Source organism: Elephas maximus, chromosome 13 (genome assembly GCF_024166365.1).
Source record: "Elephas maximus indicus isolate mEleMax1 chromosome 13, mEleMax1 primary haplotype, whole genome shotgun sequence".
Lineage (NCBI taxonomy): Eukaryota > Metazoa > Chordata > Mammalia > Proboscidea > Elephantidae > Elephas > Elephas maximus.
The window spans coordinates 66183662-66208090 of record NC_064831.1 but is presented as its reverse complement, the minus strand read 5'-3'; the positions used below and the strand labels follow the sequence as shown (position 1 = coordinate 66208090).

Below are 24429 nucleotides of genomic sequence, written 5' to 3'. Positions count from 1 at the left end.
AATAAATTTCTCAAAAGCAAGATGAGAAGATAAGGGGGCAGGGAAACTAGAGTGCTGGAAAAGGAACAACCAGAACACATTTAAAGAGAATGTTGACACATTGTGATAAATGTAACTAATGTCACTGAATAATCTGTGTGGAAATTGTGAAATGGAAACCTAACTTGCTGTGTAAACTTTCATCAAAAATGTAATAAAATGTTAAAAATAATAATAATAGTATATATATATAAATGCTCTTTCTGAGGTCACTAAATGAGCAAACCAAATGTCAGCCTTATTTTACTTGCTTTCTCTGCAGCAGCTGACACTGCTGACCACTGCCAGTGTTCTTGAAACTCTCTAATCCCTTGGTTTCTGTGATAACTTTCTCTCCTGGCTCTCCACTAGGCACTGGGGATTCGAAGGTGAACATGGCAAAGTCCCTGACTTCAGAAATCACAGATTCTAAAACAAGAGAAATCATGTGAACAATCACAACACAGTGGGAAAGTAATATAGGAGCAATACATATAAGACATTGTGATGGCTTTGTGATCAACTCTATATGGGGAGAGAGAGGGAGCATGCTAAGAGGAGGAAACTAGCATATACAAAGGCACAACTATAAAACAGCATGGTTTACGTAGGGAATATAAAGGATAATGACTGAGCACACAAGTTTTGAAATCAAACAATCTGATTCTACCACTTACCAGCTCAATGAGAATAAAATAACAACCTCTATCTCGTAGGACTGCTGTGAAGATTAAATGGAACACTGAATAAAGCACTTAGCATAGGGCCTGGTATACATAGAAATGTTTCAATAAATGTTAATTCATATTTTTTCATGACAAAAACACTCAACAAACTAAAAAGGGCAGCTACAAAAAATATAAAGCAAACATCATGCTGGAAAACTGAAAGCTTTCCGCTTAAGATCAGGAATGAGACAAGGATGTCCATGCCTGCCACTTCTTTTCAACACTGTACTGGAGGTTAAAGCCAGGGTAATTACGCACGACAAGGAAACAAAAGACATTTAGATTGAAAAGCTAGAAGTAAAACTATCTCTATTCACAGATGACATGATCTTATATCTAGAAAGTCTTAAGGAATTCACTAAAAACTGTTAGAACTAAAAAATGAGTTCAGTAAGGTTGCAAGATACAAGATCGATACACAAAAATCAACTGTCATTGGCAAGCATGTGAAGAAACTGGAACCTTCATACATTGCTGGTAGGAATGTAAAATGGTACAGCCTCTTTGGAAAACAGTCTGGCAGTTCCTCAAAATGTTAAACATGTAGTTACCATATGGCCCAGAAATTTCACTCCTAGGTATATACTCCTGAAAAATGAAAACATGTAGTCTACACAAAAAACTTACGCATGAATGTCTGCAGGAGAATAATTCATAAAAGACAAAAATTAGATACAACCCAAGTGTCTATCAATTGATGAATGAACAAAATGCAGTATATCCATACTACTGAATATCATTCAGCCACAAAAAGGAATAAAGTACTGATGAACCTTGAAACACGCTAAATGTTCAAGGAAGACAGTCACAAAAGACCACATATTATGTGACTCCATTTATATAAAATGTACAGAATATGCAAATCTAGGGAGAAAGAATGTAGATTAATGGTTGCCAGGGATTGAACAGAGGGAGCAATGGGTAGTGACTGTTAAGGAAGACCAGTGTCTTTTTGGAGTGACAAACATGTTCTTAGATTGTGGTAACGATTTCAACACTCTGTTAATTATAATAAAACCCACTGAACCGTATACTATAAATGGGGGAATTTTATCATATGTGAATTATTTCAATAAAGCTGTTTTAAAAAAAAATGTTAGCTGGTAACATAACTAGAGTACTTAGTGAGATGAAAAAATAGGTAAATAGCAGATTACACTGTTCTGGAAAGGCATTTCTAAAATATTCTTTAAGCAATGTAGAGATACTGAAGGATTCTGAGTAGGGAACAGACATGATGACATTTATCTTTTAGGAAAAAACACTTTGGTGACAGTGTTTGGGCTTAGACAGTAGCTGGTCTCAAGGTAGAGAAAGACCAGATGAGAGAGTTACAATGGTCCTTTAAAAAAAAAAAAAAAGATGAAGGGGAATTGGGCCAAGTTAACTAAGAAAAGGAGATACCCACCAAACAGAAGGAAGTACAGAGAGTAATCAAATTTAAGAAAACACAGTGGTAGAAAATTCTTAATAACTGGCCTAAAAATAGTTATTTGTTTTAATCTGTGGCTTAACTGAGGATTTGCCTTCAGGAATACCAAATTAAAATGCCAGTATCTTTCTCAACTGTGTGTCAGAGAACAGCAGCGTGAACTCCATCTTTGAGTATGGAAAACAATGGTAAAATTCATTCAAAACTATTATATAGCTAGAACCAGCTTAATTTCTTTCAATTAAATGTTCCAAAAACTGAAAGTAAGCATGATATATATACAGCCGTATAAAAAATACTATGTGCTTCCAATTAAAACCCTCAGAGGAAAGGACATTTGGTCATGTCTTATTTTTTTCAGAAACTGTTCAATTATAAAATATATTTAAAAGGACAAATGCATTCATAAAACAGCTCACCTTAGACGAACCCACAAAGAAATGTCTTCAGCATAAGATCCAGTTGAGGCAGATACCTGAATTGGAAAAGACAAAGGCATGGTCAATACAATTAAATCTGAGTAGGGAATTTAATTCTCTCAACAGGAGAGCCATAATTTGATTGTTTAACCCCTTAAACGTTTACCTTCAAGTTGTTCTTTAGAAATCTTGAGAATGTGTCGAGAAATAAGAATCTAGGGTGGATTATCAAAACATACACTATATGGGATTCTGGAAAGATGGTGGCTTGAGCAGATCTAAATTTCCGACCCTCCCCACATGTACACCAAGAAATACGAGGAAAAAATATACTGACCCTGAGGGACTCTCAACCGGTGGGCAGAAACGAAAGAACAAATATTGTGTGACCCCACTTATATGAAATACATAGAACAGGCAAATGCATAGAGACAAAAGCTTATTAGCTGTTACCATGGGCAGACGGGTGAGCAAAGGCGAGATTATTGCTGAAAGAGCACTGAGTTTCTATTAAGGGCGGTGAAAAAATCTGGAAATGGATAGCAGTGACGGTTGTACAACATGGTAAATGTAATTAATGTTACTGAATTGTACACTAAAAATAGTTGAAATGGCAAATGTTTTGTTATATATATTTTGCCGCAATAAATGCATCCAACGAAGACTTACATATGAATGCCCTTAGACTTATTCATAACCAAAAACTGAAAACAACTCAAATGTCCAACAGCAGATGGATAAACAAATTGAGGTATATCCGTACAGTGGAGTACTGTTTAGCAGTAAAAAGGAACAAATCACAGAAACACACAACATGGATAAATCTCAAAAATATTATACCGAGAGAAAGAAGCCCAGACACCAAAAACATACCATGTGATTCCATTTACACGCGGGTCTACAACAAGCAAAACTATGGTGACAGATCAGTTGTTGTGGGGACGTGTTTGTATCTGTCAAAACTCATCAAACTGTACGCTTAAAATAGGTACATTTTTATTATACTTAAATTATATTTTACGAAAGTTGATTTAAGGTGAAACAAAGATGCTAAATGACAGACCAAAATGCTCATATAATAAACAATTTGAATTACAGTAAAATATATACGTTTGCATAGAAAAAGCCTAGAAATATATAAAGTGTTAATGGTACTTTCATTTGCATAAAGCTTATAGGTAATTTTAATTTTTCCATGTTATGTGTTTTCAAAATGCTCCAAGTAAGTATACATTTTTATGTTTTATTTAACAATATTTTGTTGAGGATCAGAGTTCAAAAGTTCGGATCAGTCTGAAATTTTATTAATTTACTCATTTGATATTTATTGTATGCCTCCATATGCAAACAGCCTTGTAAGTGGCAGAAGGAAGTTGGTGTGCTTCCCTAAGCTTCAGGTGGGCATCCCTTTCAAGCAATTACTGTAACCAGTGAATATGTATGCATCGACAATTATCTGTAAGCCACATCTGTTTGCTCATAATCTTTACACAGGCTGTTCATGACTATTTATAAGAATTTGTGCATTGACATCTAAGATGCATCAATTGGTCTCAACCCACCTGGATCAAAGGAAAATGAAGAACACCAAGGACACAAGGTGATTACGAGCCCAAGAGACAGAAAGGGCCACATGAACCAGTGACTACATCATCCTGAGACCAGAAGAACTAGATGGTGCCTGGCTACAACCGATGACTGCCCTGACAGGGAACACAACTGAGAACCCCTGAGGGAGCAGGAGACCAGTGGGATACAAACCCCAAATTCTCATAAGACCAGACTTAATAGTCTGACTGAGACTGGGAGGACCCCACCCCCAGTGGTCATGGCCCCCAGACCTTCTGTTGGCCCAGGACAGGAACCATTTCCGAAGCCAACTCTTCAGACATGGATTGGACTGGACAATGGGTTGGAGAGGGATGCTGGTGAGGAGTGAGCTTCTTGGATCAGGTGGACACTTGAGACTATGTTGGCATCTCCTGCCTGGAGGGGAGATGAGAGGGTGGAGGGGGTTAGAAGCTGACGAAAAGGACACGAAAAGAGAGAGTAGAGGGAGAGAGCAGGCTGTCTCATTAGGGGGAGAGTAACTGGGAGTGTGTAATCTCCTGCCTGGAGGGGAGATGAGAGGGTGGAGGGGGTTAGAAGCTGACGAAAAGGACACGAAAAGAGAGAGTAGAGGGAGAGAGCAGGCTGTCTCATTAGGGGGAGAGTAACTGGGAGTGTGTAGCAAGGTGTATATGGGTTTTTGTGTGAGAGACTGACTTGATTTGTAAACTTTCACTTAAAGCACAATAAAAATTATTTAATAAAAAAAGAATTTGTGCATTAATGTTTATTTGTTTACCTAATCTTTCTGAAAATAAGTTTAAAATTTCCACAATGTTTAATACTGAATATGCACCACGTATTCTGAATTTACTACAGCATGTGAATGTGTTTCTAAGATTATGTACATTGATACCTATTCAATTAAAAAATGTCATGAGTTTTGGGTGTTTATTTACTAAATTAAAGGATTAAAGGCATTTGCTTTGCTCAAAAATAGCTAAAGCACTTAAAACTCTGAGAAATTGTATTAAATATAAATGAAAGCAGGAAGGGAAAAATGTGACTGAAGACAGGGCACTAAAGAAAGAGAGGTGTAAGAAATGTTAGATTAACTAAATAGAAAAGTCAGATGCATATAACGAACAAGCTGTAATCAATGAAGTAGGACATAAACACAGGAAATATTTGCTTCAACAGTTAGCATGGCAATTCAAGACATGGGGGACAGGAGTTAAACATCAAATAAATGCACTAACTTCTCAAGACAGAGAATTTCAGATACTTTATTGTGGGGTATACATGTGAAGCAAAAAACTAGAGAAAACAAATAGGAGAGTCTAATCCAGAAATGATTTTAAACCACTGAGCCTTCAGATTAAATCACTATGTTTACTGGTTGTTGTTAGGTGCTACAGAGTCAGTTCCAACTCACAGTGACACTATGTACAAAAGAACGAAACACTGCATCATCCTCACAATCATTGTTATGCTTAAACCCATTGTTGCAGTCACTGTTCGTCACTCCATCTCGTTGAGGGCCTTCCTCTTTTTCGCTGACCCTCTACTTTACCAACCATGATGTCCTTCTCCAGGGACAGCTCCCTCCTGACAGCATGTCCAAAGCATGTAAGACAAAGTCTCACCATCTTTGCTTCTAAAGAGCATTGTGTCTCACTTCTTTCAACACAGATTTGTTCATTCTTCTGGAAGTCCATGGTATATTCAATATTCGTTGCCAAAACAATTTTTCTTTAGTCTTCCTTATTCATTGTCTAGCGTTTGCATGCATATGAGGCGACTGAAAATACCATGGCTTGGGTCAGCCACACCTTAGTTCTCAAAAAGCTATCGTTGCATTTCAACATTTTGATGAGGTCTTTTGCAGCAGATTTACCCTTTGATTTCTTGACTACTGTTTCCACAGTCATTGACTGTGGATCCAAGTTAAGTGAAATTCTTGACAACTTCAATCTTTTCTCCGTTTATCATGACGTTGCTTATTGGTCCAGTTGTGAGAATTTTTGTTTTCCTTATGTTGAGGTGTAATCCATACTGAAGGCTGGAGTCTTTGATCTTCATCAGTAAGTGTTTCAAGTCCTCTTCACTTTCAGCAAACAAGGTTGTGTCATCTGCGTATCACAGGTTGTTAATGAGTCTTCCTCCAATCCCGGTGTCCCATTCTTCTTGGTTTATTTGCACAACATACAGATTGAATAAGTATGGTGAAAGGATACATTCCTGACATACACCTTCCCTGACTTTAAACTACAGAGTATGCCCTTGTTCTGTTCAAACAGCTACTGCTTGATCTATGTACAGGTTCCTCATGAGCACAATTAAGTGTTCTGGAATTCCCCATTCTTCCCTGTGTTATCCATAATTTGTTATAGTCCACACAGTCGAATGCCATTAAATAGTCAATAAAACACAGGTAAAAATTTTTCTGGTATTCTCTGCTTTCAGCCAAGATCCATCTGACATCAGTAAATGATATCCTTGGTTCCATGTCCTCTTCTGAATCTGGGTTGAACTTCTGTCAGTTCCTTGTCAATGTACTGCTACAACTGCTTTTGAATTATCTTTGGCAACATTTTACTTTGTGCAACATTACTGATATTGTTCAATAATTTCCACATTCTGTTGGATCACCTTTCTGTGGAACAGGCACAAACAGGGATCTCTTCCAATCAGTTGGCCAGGAAACCGTCTTCCAAATTTCTTGACAAAGACAAGTGAGCACCACCAGCACTCCACCTGTTTGTTGAAACACATCTCAATTGGTATTCAGTCAATTCCTGGGGCCTTGTTTTTTACCATTCCCTTCAGTGCAGCTTGGACTTTTTTGGGTACCATCGGTTCTTGATCATATGCTACCTCCTGACATGGCTGAACATCAACCAATTCTTTTTGGTACAGTGACTCTGTGTATTCCTTCCAAGTTCTTCTGATGCTTCCTGCATTGTTCAGTATTCTTCCCATAGAATCCTTCAATACTACGAGGCTTGAATTTTTTCTTGTTCTTTCCACTTCAGAAATGCTGAGAACGTTCTTCTGGGTCTTTGCATATATCATTATAATACTTTACCTTGTCTTCCTCAGCTGCCCTTTGAAACCTTCTGTTCAGCTCTTTTACTTCATCATTTCTTCCGTTCCCTTTAACTACTCTGTGCTCAAGAGCAAGTTTCAGAGTCTCTTCTGACATCCATTTTGGTCTTTTCTTTCTTTCCTGTCTTTTTAATGACCTCTTGCTTTCTGCATGTATGATGTCCTGAACATCATTCCATGACTCATCTGGTCTTTGGTTATTAGTGTTCATGTGTCCTATCTATTCTTGAGACGGTCTCTAAATTCAGGTGGGATATACTCAAGGTTGTATTTTGGCTCTCAAGGATTTGCTCTAATATTCTTCAGCTTCAACTTGAACTTGCATATGAGCAATTGATAGTCTGTTCTGACTGATGATATTGAGCTTTTCCATCGTCTCTTTCCATAGATGTAGTCGATTTGATTCCTGCGTATTGCATCTGGCGAGGTCTATGTGTATAGTCACCATTTATGTTGTTGAAAAGGTATTTGCAATGAAGTCATTGGTCCTGCAAAATTCTATCGTGCGAATTCAGGCATTGTTTCTATCACTAACACCATATTTTCCAACTTCTGATTCTTCTTCTTTGTTTCTAACTTTCACATTCCAATCACCAGTAATTATCAATGCATCTTGACTGCATGTTTAATTTTGGACTGCAGAAGTAGGTAAAAATCTTCAATTTCCTCATCTTTGGAATTAGTGGTTGGTGTGTAAATGTGAATAATAGTCATATTAATTGGTCTTCCTGTAGGCATATGGATATTATCTATCACTGACAGCATCATACTTCAGGAGAGATCTTGAAATGTTCTTCTTGATGATGAACACAACACCACTCCTTCAATTTATCATTTCCAGCACAGTTGGCCGTATAATTGTCTGATTCGAAAGGGTCAATACCAGCCCATTTCAACTTACTAATGCCTGGGATATTGATCATTATGTGTTCCATTTCATTTTGGACCACTCTCAATTTTCCTAGATTCATACATCATACATTCCACATTCAGATTATTAGTGGATGTCTGCAGGTGTTTCTTTTCGTTTTGAGTCATGCCACCTCAGCAAATGAAGGTCCTGAAGCTTGACTCCAACCACATGCTTAAGGTCGACTCTACTCTGAGAAGGCAGCTCTTCCCCAGTCGTATTTTGAGTGCCTTCCAATCTGAAGGGCTCATCTTCTGGCACTATATCAGACAACATTCCGCTGCTATTCATAAGGTTTTAACTGGCCAATTTTTTCAGAAGTAGACCTCCAGGTCCTTCCTTCTAGTCTGTCTTAGCTTAGAAGCTCCACTGAAACCTGTTCAGTGTGACCCTGCTGGTATTTGAAGTATCAGTGGTACAACTTCCAGCATCACAGCAACACGGAAGACACCACAGTACAACAAACTGACAGACGCATGGGGATATCTACCTACAACTATATAATATGTTGCTCTCTCAAGTCTGCCTTTGGACTCATCACATGTAGTATCCAAAAAGTATAAAACTTTTCATAGTTTACAATATAATACAAATAAAGTACACCACATATTCTTATAGCCTTTATGAAATGCTAGAACAATGTGTGTTAATCGGGGTACAGCTGGTAAAAATAAGTAAAATATATTTCCTACACACATCAATGAGTATTCATGGCACTTAGAAATAAAGGGCATAATCTGAAAAAAATTTTCAAAACTGCAGGAAAAAGAATGGAGAGTTCTCAGTAAATATTATTTACTTGCCACTGAGATAGAAATATAATCTTAATCAATGAAAAAACAGATAGATGGGAAAACAACATCAACAAGCTTGCCTTGGTTTCTAAATTATAGACATCTTAAATTCAGTTATAAACAGCCCAATCAACAAATTGGGGATCAGCAAACTTCAGCGTGGGGGCCAAATCCTGGCCATGGCCTATTTTTGTCAGGCCCTTGAACTAAGAATGGTGTTCATATTTTCAAAACATTTTAAAACAATCAAATAAACAAACAAAAAATCATGACACAAAACAGAAAATATGCAACACAGAGAATATGTGGCCACAAAGATTAAAATATTTATTATCTGGCCCTTTACAAGAAAAGTTAACAACCGGAGGCGGAGCCCAAGATGGCAGAATAGACAGACGCTTCCGTCGAGCCCTCTTTACAACAAAGGCCTGAAAACACAAGTGAAACGAGTATATTTGTGACAAGCTGGGAGCCCTGAGCATCAAAGGCAAGCTTAGACAACGAACTAAGGGGCAGGGGAAGGAAGAGACTGTTCAGAAGCAGAGAGGAGTTGCCGGACCTGAATCGCGGGAAGCCCTCAGGTACCATTCTGGAGCCGCTGCAGCAGGCAGCGGGCTGGCACTAGCATTAGGCCGCAGTTTCCTCAGGGAGAAGCAGCCAGCCACACATCCCACTCACACCTCCGGGACCTGAGGAGAACTCAGTTTCCTCAGGGAGAAACAGCAGCCACACAGCCCACTCACACCTCCGGAAACTAAGGAGAAGGGTGCTCTCAGCAAAAGCTAAGTACTTGCGCACATTTTATCGTGCCCCTCCCACCCCCAACCCAGCTTGAGGCCTGAGATAGACCCTGGTGAGCACCTGGAGCCATCCTCCTGGCCTTGGGGAAGGAAAAAATTTGCAACAGGGGGGAAAAGATAATTTGCTAGCTCCATTAACTGGGGGAGCTCAGGACAGAAGCTGCTCCTATCCAGGCATCAACCATCCGTGGACCTTGAGCGCCTTTCCCTTCTGCATGGACCTGTGTGGGCCTATTTCGGGAGAATAGGTCCTTGCTGGCAAACTCCAACCATTTCAGTGGTGCGGTGGAGAGGTAGTATTTGACGTTTGACATTGCTCTGCCTATTAAACAAGGTCCTTACCTACCCACAACAGGGACCTGAGGACTGGTGGCTCCACTTGGGTCACCCGGCTACCCGCGACAGGGGCCCAGGGATAACTGGTACCTCCCAGTCCTTACAACAAAATCTTTGGGTGTCCATGGTTCCCCTGCAGAGCCTACCCACCAGCATGCTCTAGGGAACAGAGACGCGTTTTCCTCAGAAAGACTTGTGGGTCGGTTCTCAGCCCCCTGCCTTGTTCAGAGCGTGACCCCCTGCTGCAATCAGATACAGGTATATACGCCAATCACCCCTGCCCCTCTAAGACTGTAGGACAGAGCCTGTACCACACACTTGATATCAGCTACCTGGAAACCTGAGCTGAATTCATACAGGAAAACTTAATGGACTCCTACACTGATATACCTGATAACAGCTCTAGCTAGCTAGGGACAGGACACCAGAGCTCCAAAGGCGAAAATAATCAAGCTAGCTCACTCAAGCAACCCATAGGGGTATAACAAAACAAAACAAAGCAAGCAGCTACGACACAGTAAGCAAGCATAAACTAATACAATAACTTATACATGGCTCAGAGACAACAGTCAATATCAAGTCACATAAAGAAACAGGCCATGATCACCTCAACAGGCTCTCAAAACAAAGAATCCAGGGATCTTTTAGATGAAAGTGCATTCCTGGAATTACCAGATGCAGAATACAAAAGTTTAATATACAGAACCCTTCAAGACATCAAGAAGGAAATGAGGCAATATGCAGAACAAGCCAAGGAACACACAGATAAAGCAACTGAAGAACTCAGAAAGATTATTCAGGAACATAATGAAAAGTTTAATAAGCTGAAAAAATCCATAGACAGACAGCAATCATAAATTCAGTAGATTAACAATAAAATTACATAAATAGATAACTTGATAGAAAGTCAGAGGAGCAGAATTGAGCAAGTAGAAGCTAGAATTTCTGAACTCAAAGATAAATCACTTGGCAGTAATATATTTGAAGAAAAATCAGATAAAAGAACTTTAAAAAATGAAGAACCCTTAAGAATCACGTAGGACTCTATCAAGAGAAATGACCTACGAGTGACTGAAGTACCAGAACAGGGAGGGATAACAGAAAATACAGAGAAAATTGTCGAGGATTTGTTAGCAGAAAACTTCCCTGATACTGTGAAAGATGAGAAGATATCTATCCAAGATGCTCATCGATCTTCAAAGAAAGTCACCAAGACATATTATAATCAAACTTACCAAAACCAAAGATAAGGAGACAATTATAAGAGCAGCAAGGGATAAAAGAAAAGTCACCTACAAGGGAGAGCCAATAAGAGTAAGCTCGGACTACTCAGCAGAAACCATTCAGGCCAGAAGGCAATAGCATGACATATTTAAAAAAATTAAAGGAAGAACATAGCCTGCCAAGAATCATATATCCATCAAAACTGTCTCTTAAATACGAAGGTGAAATTAAGACATTTCCAGATAAACACAAGTTGAGGGAATTCATAAAAACCAAACCAAAACTACAAGAAATACTAAAGGGAGTTTTTTGGTTAGAAAATAAATAATATCAGGTATCTACCCAAGACTAGAACACTGGGCAGAGGAACCAGAAGTCAACCCAGACAGGGAAATAAAAAAAAAAAAAAAAAAAAAATTCAATATTAAAAAAAAAAGCCCAACACAGGGTAACCGCGATGTTATTATGTAAAAGAAGACAATATTAAAATAATAAAGAGGGACTAAGAAATGTAATCATACACCTTCCATATAGAGAGGAAGATACAGCGATACAAAGAAATAAAAGTTAGTTATAAACTTAGAAAAATAAGAGTAAATAATAAGGTAACCACAAAGGAGATAAACTGTCCTACTCATCAAAATAAAATACAAGGGAAAATACAGACTCAGCAGAAAAAAAATCAACAACAACAAATGTGAGGAAAGGACAATATATAAAGAAAATCTACACAGCACATGAAATCAAGTGGGAAAAAGAAACTGTCAACACACAAAAAAAGACACCAAAATGACAGCATGAAATGCATAAAACATATTTTAAAAACCTATCCATAATTACCCTGAATGTAAATAGACTAAATGCACCAATAAAGAGACAGAGAGTGACAGAATGGATTAAAAAACAAGATCCGTCTATATGCTGCCAACAAGAAACACACCTTAGACTTAGAGACACAAACAAACTAAAACCCAAAGGATGGAAAAAAGTATATCAAACAAACAACAATCAAAGAAGAGCAGGAGTGGCAATATTAATTTCTGACAAAATAGACTTTAAAGTTAAATCCATCAAAAAGGATAAGGAAGGACACTATATAATGATTAAAGGGACAATACACCAAGAAGATATAACCATATTAAATATTTATGCACCCAGTGACAGGGCTGCAAGATACATAAAACAAACTCTATCAGCATTGAAAAGTGAGATACACAGCTCCACAATAATAGTAGGAGACTTCAACACACCACTTTCAGTGAAGGACACGACATGCAGAAAGAAGCTCAATAAAGGCACAGAAGATCTAAACGCCACAATCAACCAACTTCACCTCATAGACATATACAGAACACTCCACCCAACAGCAACCAAGTATACTTTCTTTTCTAGTGCAAATGGAACATTCTCTAGAATAGACCACATATTAGGTCATAAAGCAAGCCTTAGCAGAATCCAAAACACTGAAATAATGCAAAGCATCTTCTCTGACCATAAGGCCATAAAAGTGGAAATCAATAACAGGAAAAGCAGGGAAAAGAAATCAAACACTTGGAAACTGAACAACACTCTGCTCAAAAAAGACTGGATTATAGAAGACATTAAGGATGGAATAAGGAAATTCAGAGAATCCAATGAGAATGAAAACACTTCCTATCAGAACCTTTCGGACACAGCAAAAGCAGTGCTCAAAGGCCAATTTATATCAATAAATGCACACATCCAAAAAGAAGAAATGGCCAAAATCAAATAATTATCCCTACAACTTGAACAAATAGAAAGAGAGCAACAAAAGAAACCCACAGTCACCAGAAGAAAACAAATAATAAAAATTAGAGCTGAACTAAATGAAACAGAAAAACAACTGAAAGAATTAACAAGACCAAAAGCTGGTTTTTTGAAAAAAATCAACAAAATTAATAAACCACTGGCCAAACTGAAAAAAGAAAAACAAGAGAGGAAAGCAAATAACCCGAATAAGAAATAAGAGGGGATATATATTACGACAGACCCAACTAAAATTAAAAGAAACATATCAGATTACTATGAAAAACTATACTCAAATTTGAAAACCTAGAAGAAATGGATGAATTCCTAGAAACACACTACCTACCTAAACTAATACAAACAGAGGTAGAACAAATAAATAGACCCTTTACAAAAGAAGAGATTGAAAAGGTAATCAAAAAACTCCCAACAAAAAAAAGCCCTGGTCCGGATGGCTTCACTGCAGAGTTCTACCAAACTTTCAGAGAAGAGTTAACACCACTACTACTAAAGGTATTTCAGAGCATAGAAAAGGACAGAATACTACCAAACTCATTCTATGAAGCCACCATATCCCTGATACCAAAATCAGGTAAAGACACCACAAGAAAAGAAAATTATAGACGTATATCCCTCATGAATGTAGATGCAAAAATCCTCAACAAAATTCTAACCAAGAGAATTCAACAACATATCAAAAACATAATTCACCATGACCAAGTGGGATTCATACCAGGTATGCAGAGATGGTTCAACATTAGAAAAACAATTAATGCAATCCACCACATAAATAAAACAAACGACAAGAATCACATGATTTTATCAATTGATGCAGAAAAGGCATTTGACAAAGTTCAACACCCATTCATGATAAAAACTCTCACCAAAATAGGAATAGAAAGAAAATTTCTCAACATATTTTTTATACAAAGCCAACAACCAACATCACCCTAAACGGAGAGAGCCTGACAACATTCCCATTCAGATCAGGAACCAGACAAGGATGCCCTTTATCACCACTTTTATTCAACATTGTGCTAGAAGTCCTAGCCAGAGCAATTAGGCTAGATAAAGAAATAAAGGGCATCCAGATTGGCAAGGAAGAAGTCAAAGTATCTCTATTTGCACATGACATGATTTTATACACAGAAAACCCTAAGGAATCATCCAGAAAACTACTGAAACTAAAAGAAGAGTTCAGCAGAGTGTCCAGATACAAGATAAACATACAAAAATCAGTTGGATTGCTCTACACCAACAAAAAGAACATCGAAGAGGAAATCACCAAATCAATGCCATTTACAGTAGCCCCCAAGAAGATAAGGTACTTAGGAATAAATCTTACCGGAGATGTAAAAGACTTATACAAAGAAAACTACAGTACACTTCTGCAAGAAACCAAAAGAGACTTACATAAGTGGAAGAACATACCTTGCTCATGGATAGGAAGACTTAACATTATAAAAATGTCCATTCTACCAAAACCGATCTATACATTTAATGCAATTCCGATCCAAATCCCAACGACATTCTTTAATGGGATGGAGAAGCAAATCACCAATTTCATATGGAAGGGAAAGAGGCCCCCGATAAATAAGGCATTACTGAAAAAGAAGAACAAAGTAGGAAGCCTTACTTTACCTGATTTTAGAACCTATTTACCGCCACCGTAGTCAAAACAGCCTGGTACTGGTGCAATAACAGATACATGGACCAATGGAACAGAATTGAGAATCCAGACATAAATCCATCCACATATGAGCAGCTGATATTTGACAAAGGCCCCAAAACAGTTAAATGGGGAAAAGACAGTCTTTTTAACAAATGGTGCTGGCATAACTGGATATCCATCTGCAAAAAAATGAAACAAGACCCATACCTCACTCCATGCACAAAAACTAACTCAAAATGGATCAAAGACCTAAATATAAAATCTAAAACAATAAAGATCATGGAAGAAAAAATAGGGACAACGTTAGGAGCCCTAACACGTGGCATAAACAGTACAGAAAACATTATAAAGAACGTAGAAGAAAAACTAGATAACTGGGAGCTCCTAAAAATCAAACACTTCTGCGCATCCAAAGACTTCACCAAAAGAGTAAAAAGATTACCTACAGACTGGGAAAAGGTTTTTAGCTATGATATTTCTGATCAGCGCCTGATCTCTAAAATCTACATGATACTGCAAAAACTCAATTGCAACAAGACAAATAACCCAATTAAAAAATGGGCAAAAGATATGAATAGACACTTCACTGAAGACAACATTCAGGCAGCTAACAGATATATGAGGAAATGTTCACGATCATTAACCATTAGAGAAATGCAGATCAAAACTACAATGAGATTTCATCTCACTCCAACAAGGCTGGCATTAATCCAAAAAACACAAAAGAATAAATGTTGGAGAGGCTGTGGAGAGATTGGAACACTTCTACACTGCTGGTGGGAATGTCACATGGTACAATCACTTTGGAAATCGATGTGGCGCTTCCTTAAAAAGCTAGAAATAGAACTACCATACGATCCAGCAATCCCACTCCTTGGAATATATCCTAGAGAAATAAAATAAGAGCCTTTACACGAACAGATATATGCACACCCATGTTTACTGCAGCACTGTTTACAATAGCAAAAAGATGGAAGCCACCAAGGTGCCCATCAATGGATGGATGGATAAATAAGTTATGGTATATTCACACAATGGAATACTATGCATCGATAAAGAACAGTGAGGAATCTGTGAAACATTTCATAACATGGAGGAACCTGGAAGGCATTATGCTGAGTGAAATTAGTCAGTTGCAAAAGGACAAATATTGTATAAGACCACTATTATAAGAACTTGAGAAATAGTTTAAACTGAGAAGAAAACATTCTTTTGTGGTTACAAGAGGGGGGAGGGAAGGTGGGTGGGAGAGGGGCATTCACTAATTAGATAGTAGATAACTAGGTGAAGGGAAAGACAGCACACAGTACAGGGGAGGTCAGCACAATCAGAGTAAACCAAAAACAAAGAAGTTTCCTGAATAAACTGAATGCTTCGAAGGCCAGCGTAGCAGGGGCAAGGGTCTGGGGACCACGGTTTCAGGCGACATCTAGTTCAATTGGCATAATAAAATCTATTAAGAAAACATTCTGTATCCCACTTTGAAGAGTGGCACCTGGGGTCTTAAATGCTAGCAAGCAGCCATCTAAGATGCATCAATGGGTCTCAACCCACCTGGATCAAAGGAAAATGAAGAACACCAAGGACACAAGGTGATTACGAGCCCAAAAGACAGAAAGGGCCACACGAACCAGCGACTACATCATCCTGAGACCAGAAGAATTAGATGGTGCCTGGCTATAACCGATGACTACCCTGACAGGGAACACAACTGAGAACCCCTAAGGAAGCAGGAGACCAGTGGGATGCAGACCCCAAATTCTCATAAGACCAGACTTAATGGTCTGACTGAGACTGGAAGGACCCCGGTAGTCATGGCCCCCAGACCTTCTGTAGGCCCAGGACAGGAACCATTCCCGAAGCCAACTCTTCAGACATGGATTGGACTGGACAATGGGTTAGAGAGGGATGCTGGTGAGGAGTGAGCTTCTTGGATCAGGTGGACACTTGAGACTATGTTGGCATCACCTGCCTGGGGGGGGCAGGTGAGAGGGTGGAGGGGGTTAGAGGCTGGTGAAAGGGACATGAAAAGAGAGAGTAGAGGAAGAGAGCAGGCTGTCTCATTGGGGTGAGAGTAATTGGGAGCGTGTAGCAGGGTGTATACGGCTTTTTGTGTGAGAGACTGACTTGATTTGTAAACTTTCACTTAAAGCACAATAAAATTATTTAAAAAAAAAAAAAGTTAACAACCCCTGAACTTCATAAATGGATGAAACAAGTCTTAGTGGTGGCTTTAACCCAGAGATTTAAAAGTGTGCCACGGGGTCATAGTTTATTAGAACGAAAAGGAACCTCTATGACCATTTCATCCCCATCATGTCATGACAATGTCAAGACATTGGCTCACTTACCTCTCCTGGAATAAGAGAGATACAGTAGAGTAGGTGTCCCTGGGTGGTGCAGATGGTTAACAAGCTTGACTGTTAACATAAAGGTTGGAGGTTCAAGTCTACCCAGAGATGCCATATAAGAAAGGCCTGGTGATTTACTCCAGAAAAATCAGCCACTGAAAACCTACGGAGCACAGCTCTACTCTGACACGCATGGGTCGGCAGGAGTAAGAGTTGACTTGATGGCGACTGGTTTTTACAGTTGAGTAAGTGCACTCTTCTCCAACTTTACTTGTTAAATTAATAACATTGGAATAGCATATCCATTTCACTGAAAATACTCCTCCTTTCTAGTTATTTAGAGTAATAGGAAACAGAGAAGATACGCAATATTAATTGAAATTGTGGTAAAAATTAAGCCATCAAAAAAAACATTATTTTCAAACCATATTTGAAGCAAATTATCTGCTGACAGGTAATTCAAACCTTGTCCTGATTTTTATTGTAACAACCCCTACTCCCCCTCCCCCAACACACACACCCCACCAAGATAATCACTTTTACTAAACAGCTGGAGGGATTAAAAAAAATACACAGCAAATCACATAGTTTGATATTCCATACAATTCCTAGCACGTAGATGGTGCTTCCAAACCATTCGCTGAGCTAAACGGCCATAGACAGAACGTTTTCTCTGCTGTCCATATGACTTCATTATATTTCAAAGGTGTGAATCATCAACTCTGGCAATAAAATCAGATTTTACACTACTACAAATGTTTGACATATTTCAAGAGCTCTCAGAAATGAGAGAACTCCATAGATGTGTTCCCTAAGTTACACAAGTAGAAGATGATGCTTCATTACACTGTTGTTGATTTGTTATATTTAGACGCCTCTGAATTGAATTATTCAAGCATGTACAAATACAACCTTGAAGGGGTCCACATACTTGCTCCTGGCAGTCTAGAAACAAAAGCTGCTATTCAGATAAAAGATGACAGGCAACAGGAAGCTGACAGGTCACTAATTTACTGCATTTTCTGCACATTTGAATTTGTAGGTCTCCATAGCCATTAAGCTAGTTTCATGATGTCAGCCAAAAAGCCTCATGGGCAACAGCGTTGTATCATTTAAAAGAAAAAAACTACCAACCTCAGTCTGTCTGAATCTATGTTTGCTCATTAGAGGCCACTGAGTGAATTTAGAAAGAGGTTTTCATTGCACCCTTGCCCTATCATTGTTTAGTATAGACCTGGGCTATAAAAAAAAATTCCTATTCTTCCTTCTTTTTCTATGCCTAAAACAATTTAGATACAGCTGACAAAAATAAGTGTCTAAAATAATTATACCTAAACCAAACCCATTGCCATAGAGTTGCTTCCGACTCACAGCGACCCTTCAGAATAGGGTAGAACTGCCCCACAGAGTTTCCAAGGAACAGCTGGTGGATTCAAGCTGCCAACCTTTTGGTTAGCAGCCAAACACTTAACCACTGTACCACCGGGGCTCCAATTTAAATATAGTTGAAGAAATTAAATATCAGGCAATCTAGTAGTTCTCTAACCAAAAATGGAGCAATTTCAACAATTCATATGTGGTCCAAATATATATTTATCTAAATTTAAAACCTAGGGTCAGAGAAAGAGATCTTCATCTTCTACACCTCTCCTCTCTGTTAAGCCCTGGCTCCACTTACCGTCTCTCATGCCCCTTTGCCTTTGCAAATACTATTCTCCCTTCTGCTTGGTTGGAATCTCTTCCTCAAACGTGACTGGCTGGCAAAATTCTATTCATAATAGAAGTCTTACCTGGTTTTCCTAAAAAGACTCATACAATAATTCCCCTACATACCTTAAACACACTTCCACTAAATACTTCTTGAACTGGATTATAACCCTGACTCTCACAGTCAGAGAACCACGAACTCTCTGAGGGCAGTGACTGACACCTTTTGGCAGAGTTAACATTCAGCTAAGGAGCCCTGGTGGCACAACACTTAAGAGCCTGGTTGCTTCTGAAGGGGAGATGAGAGGGTAGAGGGGATCAGGAGCTGGCCAAATGGACACGAAAAGGGACAGCAGAGGGAAGGAATGTGCTGTCTCATTAGGGGTAGGGCAATTAGGAGTATATAGCAAGGTGTTTATAAATTTTTATATGAGAGTCTGACTTGATTTGTAAACTTCCACTTAAAAAAAAAACCACAACCCACTTGAAGCACAATAAAAATTAAAAAAAAAAAAAAAAAGGTTGGCTGCTAACCAAAAGGTCAGTGTTTTGAACTCACCAAATAGCTCTGAGGGAGAAAAGACCTGGTGATCTAGTCCCATAGAAATTTCAGCCTCAGAATCAGAAGCCTGTGGGGCAGTTCTACACTGTCCTACAGGCTATGAGTTGGGACCAACTTGACAGTGCTTAATGACAATATTCAGCTGGTACACACCCGTACAGCTGTAAAGGCTGTACGGAAGTAGTGAAATACTTCTGTGATGTAGTTCTGGTAAACAGCCACTGCCCCAAACTCCACCAGCCCTAAGGTGCCTGCTGATGGTCCAGCTCCCCCCACCTCCACCATAACCCACCAACTAAAACAAGAAACCTAACACAGCATAACGGATGGAGGGGTCTCTCAAGACCCTGATCTACCACTACAGCCATCTTGATTGGCTGACGTCTTGTTGCGCTAACTGGTAAGTACTCTGGATATCACCCCTGCCTCTTTGTACCCAAAGCCTAGGACACTGCCTAGCACGTAATAAGTCTTTGATATTGTTTGTGCTGTCAAGTCATTTTCGACTCATAGCGACCCTATATGAGAGAGCAGAACTGCCCTACAGGGTTTCCTAGGTTGTAATCTTTAATGGAACCAGATTGCCAGGTCTTTTTTCCCACTGGTAGGTTAGGACCACTGACCTTTTGGTTAGCAGCCAAGCTCTTAACCATTGTCTCAGCAGGGCTCCTGTAGTAAACCCTAATGAACCTTTTAATTCTTTGTTAAAATAATGAATTCATTAATATCAGCTCATTAAGTGATTCCAAGCCAACGGGTATACTGTCAAACTATGCAGACAATAATCAGATCACCAAGAAAAAATCCAAGTTCCTAAGTACAAGACAGGAAAACCAGTCAAGACTTCCTATTTCCTATGCTTGTCTTCAGCATTTGATAAAATAAATGCTTAATTTGATAATGAGAGCAAAAATCTTCCGTGTGATTCTTTATAGAGCATATGATTCAAGATTTTTCAAGTTTTTACCCCTAAACAAAGTTCTTATAAAACCATAGTCTCCATAACAATACCACAAACAGAGGTCACTGAACTCTACTGTGTCTTGGACAGGAACACAGGCATCACAAAGGAAGAACATGAGTGATTAATTTAAATGGAGGGAAAAGGCAAGAATGAGAAAAGTAAGTTAATTATGAACGGCATGTCTAATTACAGATTTCGCTAGGGGCTTCAGATACTTTTAATTAGTTTTACTTGGTATATTAATTTTAAGTGGAACACCATGACAGAATTTTCTCATCACAGAAATTTACTAAGTAAAATCAGATTTCAAGTTATCATCTTTATGATTTAATAATTAATGTTCAATAATACACGATAATTATTTGGAAAGTCATTAATAAAATATACACCACATTAAAAGCTTTCAAAACACTACTAAAGTGGCTACAGAATCCTTAAAAAAAAATACATAAGGGAGCAGGTATGTAGCTAAAAGAAAGAGGAATACGCAGCTTCAGTAACAAGAATTTTGAACTACAATTAATATATCAATCATTTTAGCTACTTACTTTCCAGTAGAAAAAGCATCTTTCAGTCATGATGTAGGGAATTTCAAAGAGCTATAGGATTAAGGTATTAAAATTAAAGATGGAAAGGAAGAATACTGCCAACATTTTTGACAAGAGAAGCTTAATTATCTAATTTCAACAACACTGTGCCATTAATCTAACATCAACCTTTAGTAAAACAATGCTGTACTATGTACTATGCAAAGGAAAAATGCTAGAAGGTGACAAAGTCTCAAACAAGAAGCATCGTGTGTTTATTAAGAAAAAATCACTCAGGGGACATCTAGGTCAATTGGCAAAATACAGTTCATAAAGACAGTGTTCTACATCCTATCCTGGTGAGTACCATCCAGGTTCTTAAAAGCTTGGGAACAGCCACCTATTGATCTCTTCTAGCCTAGAGCAAAGGAGAACTAAGAAAACTGAAGACTCAAGGAAGCAATTAGTCCAAAGGACCAATGGTCCAAATGAACCACAGCCTTCCCTAAACTGAGACCAGAAGAACTAGATGGTGCCTGGCTATCACCAGCAACTATTCTGATCAGGATCCCAACAGAAGGTCTCAGTTAGAATGGGTTAAAAAAAAAAAAAAAAACTTACTGGTCTGAAAGAGACTGGAGGAACCCCTGAGACTACTGCCCTGAAACAACCTTCTAATTGAAACCAAAGATACTCTAGGAGGCCACCTTTCAGCCAAATAGACGGGGATATAAAATAAGTAGTAACACCTGTGAAGAATGTGCTCCTTAGAACAATCAACTATACAAGACCAACAAGGCTACATCTGCCCAAAAACAAAGAGGAGCAGGCAGGGAGGGACAGTGAAAACAGATTAAGGGAAACGGGGAGCCCAGGGATGAAATGGGGAAAGTGCTGACACACTGTGAGGATCACAAGCAATGTCCCAGAACAATTAGTGTAAGAATCATTGATTAGAAAATTAATTCGCCATGTAAACTTTCACCTAAAGCACTACAGTTTAAAAAAAAAAAAAAAATCAAGGAAGATCAGCTCAGTTTTTCGGTAGTTATTAAGTTAGAAACTTAAAAGACAGGAGAAAAATTAAAAGCTTTTAAAATCCCCCTAATCTGGTAGTGGTTAAGAGCTATGGCTGCTAAGCAAAAGGTCAGCAGTTCGAATCTACCAAGTGCTCCTTGGAAACTCTATGGGCAGTTCTACCCTGTCTTATAGGGTCGCTATGAGTCGAAATCTACTCGATGGCAATGGGTTTGATTCGGTAATCTTAATTTGGAGTCCTGCTGGAGCAGTGGTTAAGAGCTATTGCTGCTAATCAAATGGCCAGCAGTTCAAATCTACCAGCCACTCCTTGGAAACCATATGAGGCAATTCTATTCTGTCCTCTAGGGTCGCTATGAGTTGGAATCAACTCAATGGCAACAGGTTTGGTTTTTGGCTTTTGGTTTAATCTTAATTTGAAACAATTAGTAAATTAACTTGGCTATTTTATTAGCACTGCCATATAAATTCAAATAGAAAAGGTATACAATGAATAGGTAATAGTAACAGTAAGTACACATTTATTGAGCTACCTGCATACTGTACCTGAGGAACTCAACGTGCTTTACATAGATTATTCATTTTCATAACCACTTTACATGGCAGATAGCATCATCCTTAACTGGTGAAATCGATGCCAGAAACAACCTTGCCAAGGTCAACTGTCAAGAGGAATCTAAGATTCAAACCCATAGTCGACCAATCCTCCAGCCCCTGTGCTGGTCACTACACTCCACTACCTGACCAGATGGTCTCAATGTAATTAAAGTAAGCCAACTTAGTGTTGAAGTTCCACTGTGTATTAGATGTTCTAAATGAATAAAGATTATGGTTCACTATCCCAACGGGATGTGACCATCTGAATGTCTAAGAAAAACAATATAACTTAGTAATTATATTTCTGGTCCTGATTTGGGGTATCAAGGATGTTGCTAGTCATCTTAAAAGCTGTCACAAAATTCTACCTTCCTTGATCTAAATAATACATTAAAAACCAGACCCGTTGCTGCTGAGTTGATTCTGACTCACAGGGATTGTACAGGACAGAGTAGAACTGGCCTATAGGGTTTTGAAGGCTGTGAGTCTTTACGGAAGCAATGTCATCTTTCTCCTACAGAACAGCTGGTGGGTTTGAACTGCTGACCTCTTGGTTAGCAGCTGAGCGCTTAACCTCTGCACCAACATGATTTAAAAAATTACTAAAGAGATGCAAAAGCAGTAGGATGCTGAAGAGGGGGAAAATCAAATAAGAGAACACTAGTAATTTTTATGCCTTTTTAATATTCTATTTAAAAAAGCTCTAATGGGATACAGACATTCATCACAGAAAATCAAATATAAGAATTAAGATCCATGGTCATTATAAACAAAAAAAAAAATGAGATTCAGTCAGGACAGACATAAGTTAAAATACATGGGATGATAAAAATAAATGGGAATTCGACGACAAGAAAAGCATTGAAAAATAACCTTTCTCTACCTTTTGTGAACACCTGTAACAAATCCAGGAGATAAGAAAATTTACTGTTGATTAAAAAAGTCAGGTGTCTTGAATACCTCTCTTTCAAATAACTGAGCATGAATAAATTGATATATAAAAAGTTACTACACAAATTAGGTTGGAAAAAGGCCAGTGCTCCTAACAAAGGCACACAACTAATGTGTGATGAGCAAGAAAATGACTTGACTAAAAACAGTGAAAAGTGAAAAAATGGGAAGAAAGGGAAATGGATTGGTCTTTCTCTAAATTCCTTCTCAGGTAAATAGTATGTGCTCTTGAGGTTCGTGACTACTGAAAACAAAGTCCTTCAGAATACACCTTCCTGGGATAAATCTCCTGCTCATACTGTGCCCCAAAAGGCCTTACATCGAAAATGATACCCTCCCTTATTCCTGGCAGTCTCTTTCTGGAAATATTTTCAATTGCTCTGCATCCCACAATATATAATATATCTCAAGGACTAATCTTTCTGTCTCTACTGTTTTTATGAATTGAATAATAATATTTAATCAGCTTTTTTTTTAATGAAAAATTTTGAGAGTTGTTTTTGATATACAGAAATCCCAACACAATCAGGATACCTTATAGCATAAACCCAATTTTCATTTTAAAAGACACAGGCATCCTTCACAAAGCCATTTGTAAAGGAATTTTTTTTTAAGGATTTGCTACAAGAACTATCAACTGCCTTTTTAAAAATTTTTTTAAAGAAATCATGCCCTTAACAAAAAATATTATTTATAACTCTTTCACTTCTCTTGTGAATACTTGGAATAGCTTCCCACATCTCAACTACTTTTATCACCTGCTGATTTAAAAAACCACCTTACAGTCCAACTTTTTTATTTTACCTAGTAAACCTACTAAGCTTCTATGCATACAGACTGTACGTGCTATATTTTTTTTAGCACCACAATGCCTGAGATTGGGCAAGTGGAACCAAAGGCAGTGGCCTCTCCCCATTACACCAAACAACTAGACTGTAATTTGAACCATGGATTTAGGAAGGAAAACTTGCCTATC

The 24429-nt window shown here is 38.3% G+C and overlaps 1 protein-coding gene across 3 annotated transcripts in view; it reads right to left on the bottom strand.

The window, feature by feature from the left end:
- PEAK1 (pseudopodium enriched atypical kinase 1) overlaps positions 1-24429 on the bottom strand; it is a 270601-nt gene that overhangs the window by 209358 nt on the left and 36814 nt on the right. For all 3 annotated transcript variants that reach the window (XM_049852705.1, XM_049852706.1, XM_049852707.1), the window contains exon 2: positions 2598-2653. The gene's annotated coding sequence lies outside the window, so the exon portion shown is untranslated. The remainder of the gene's footprint in view (positions 1-2597; positions 2654-24429) is intronic.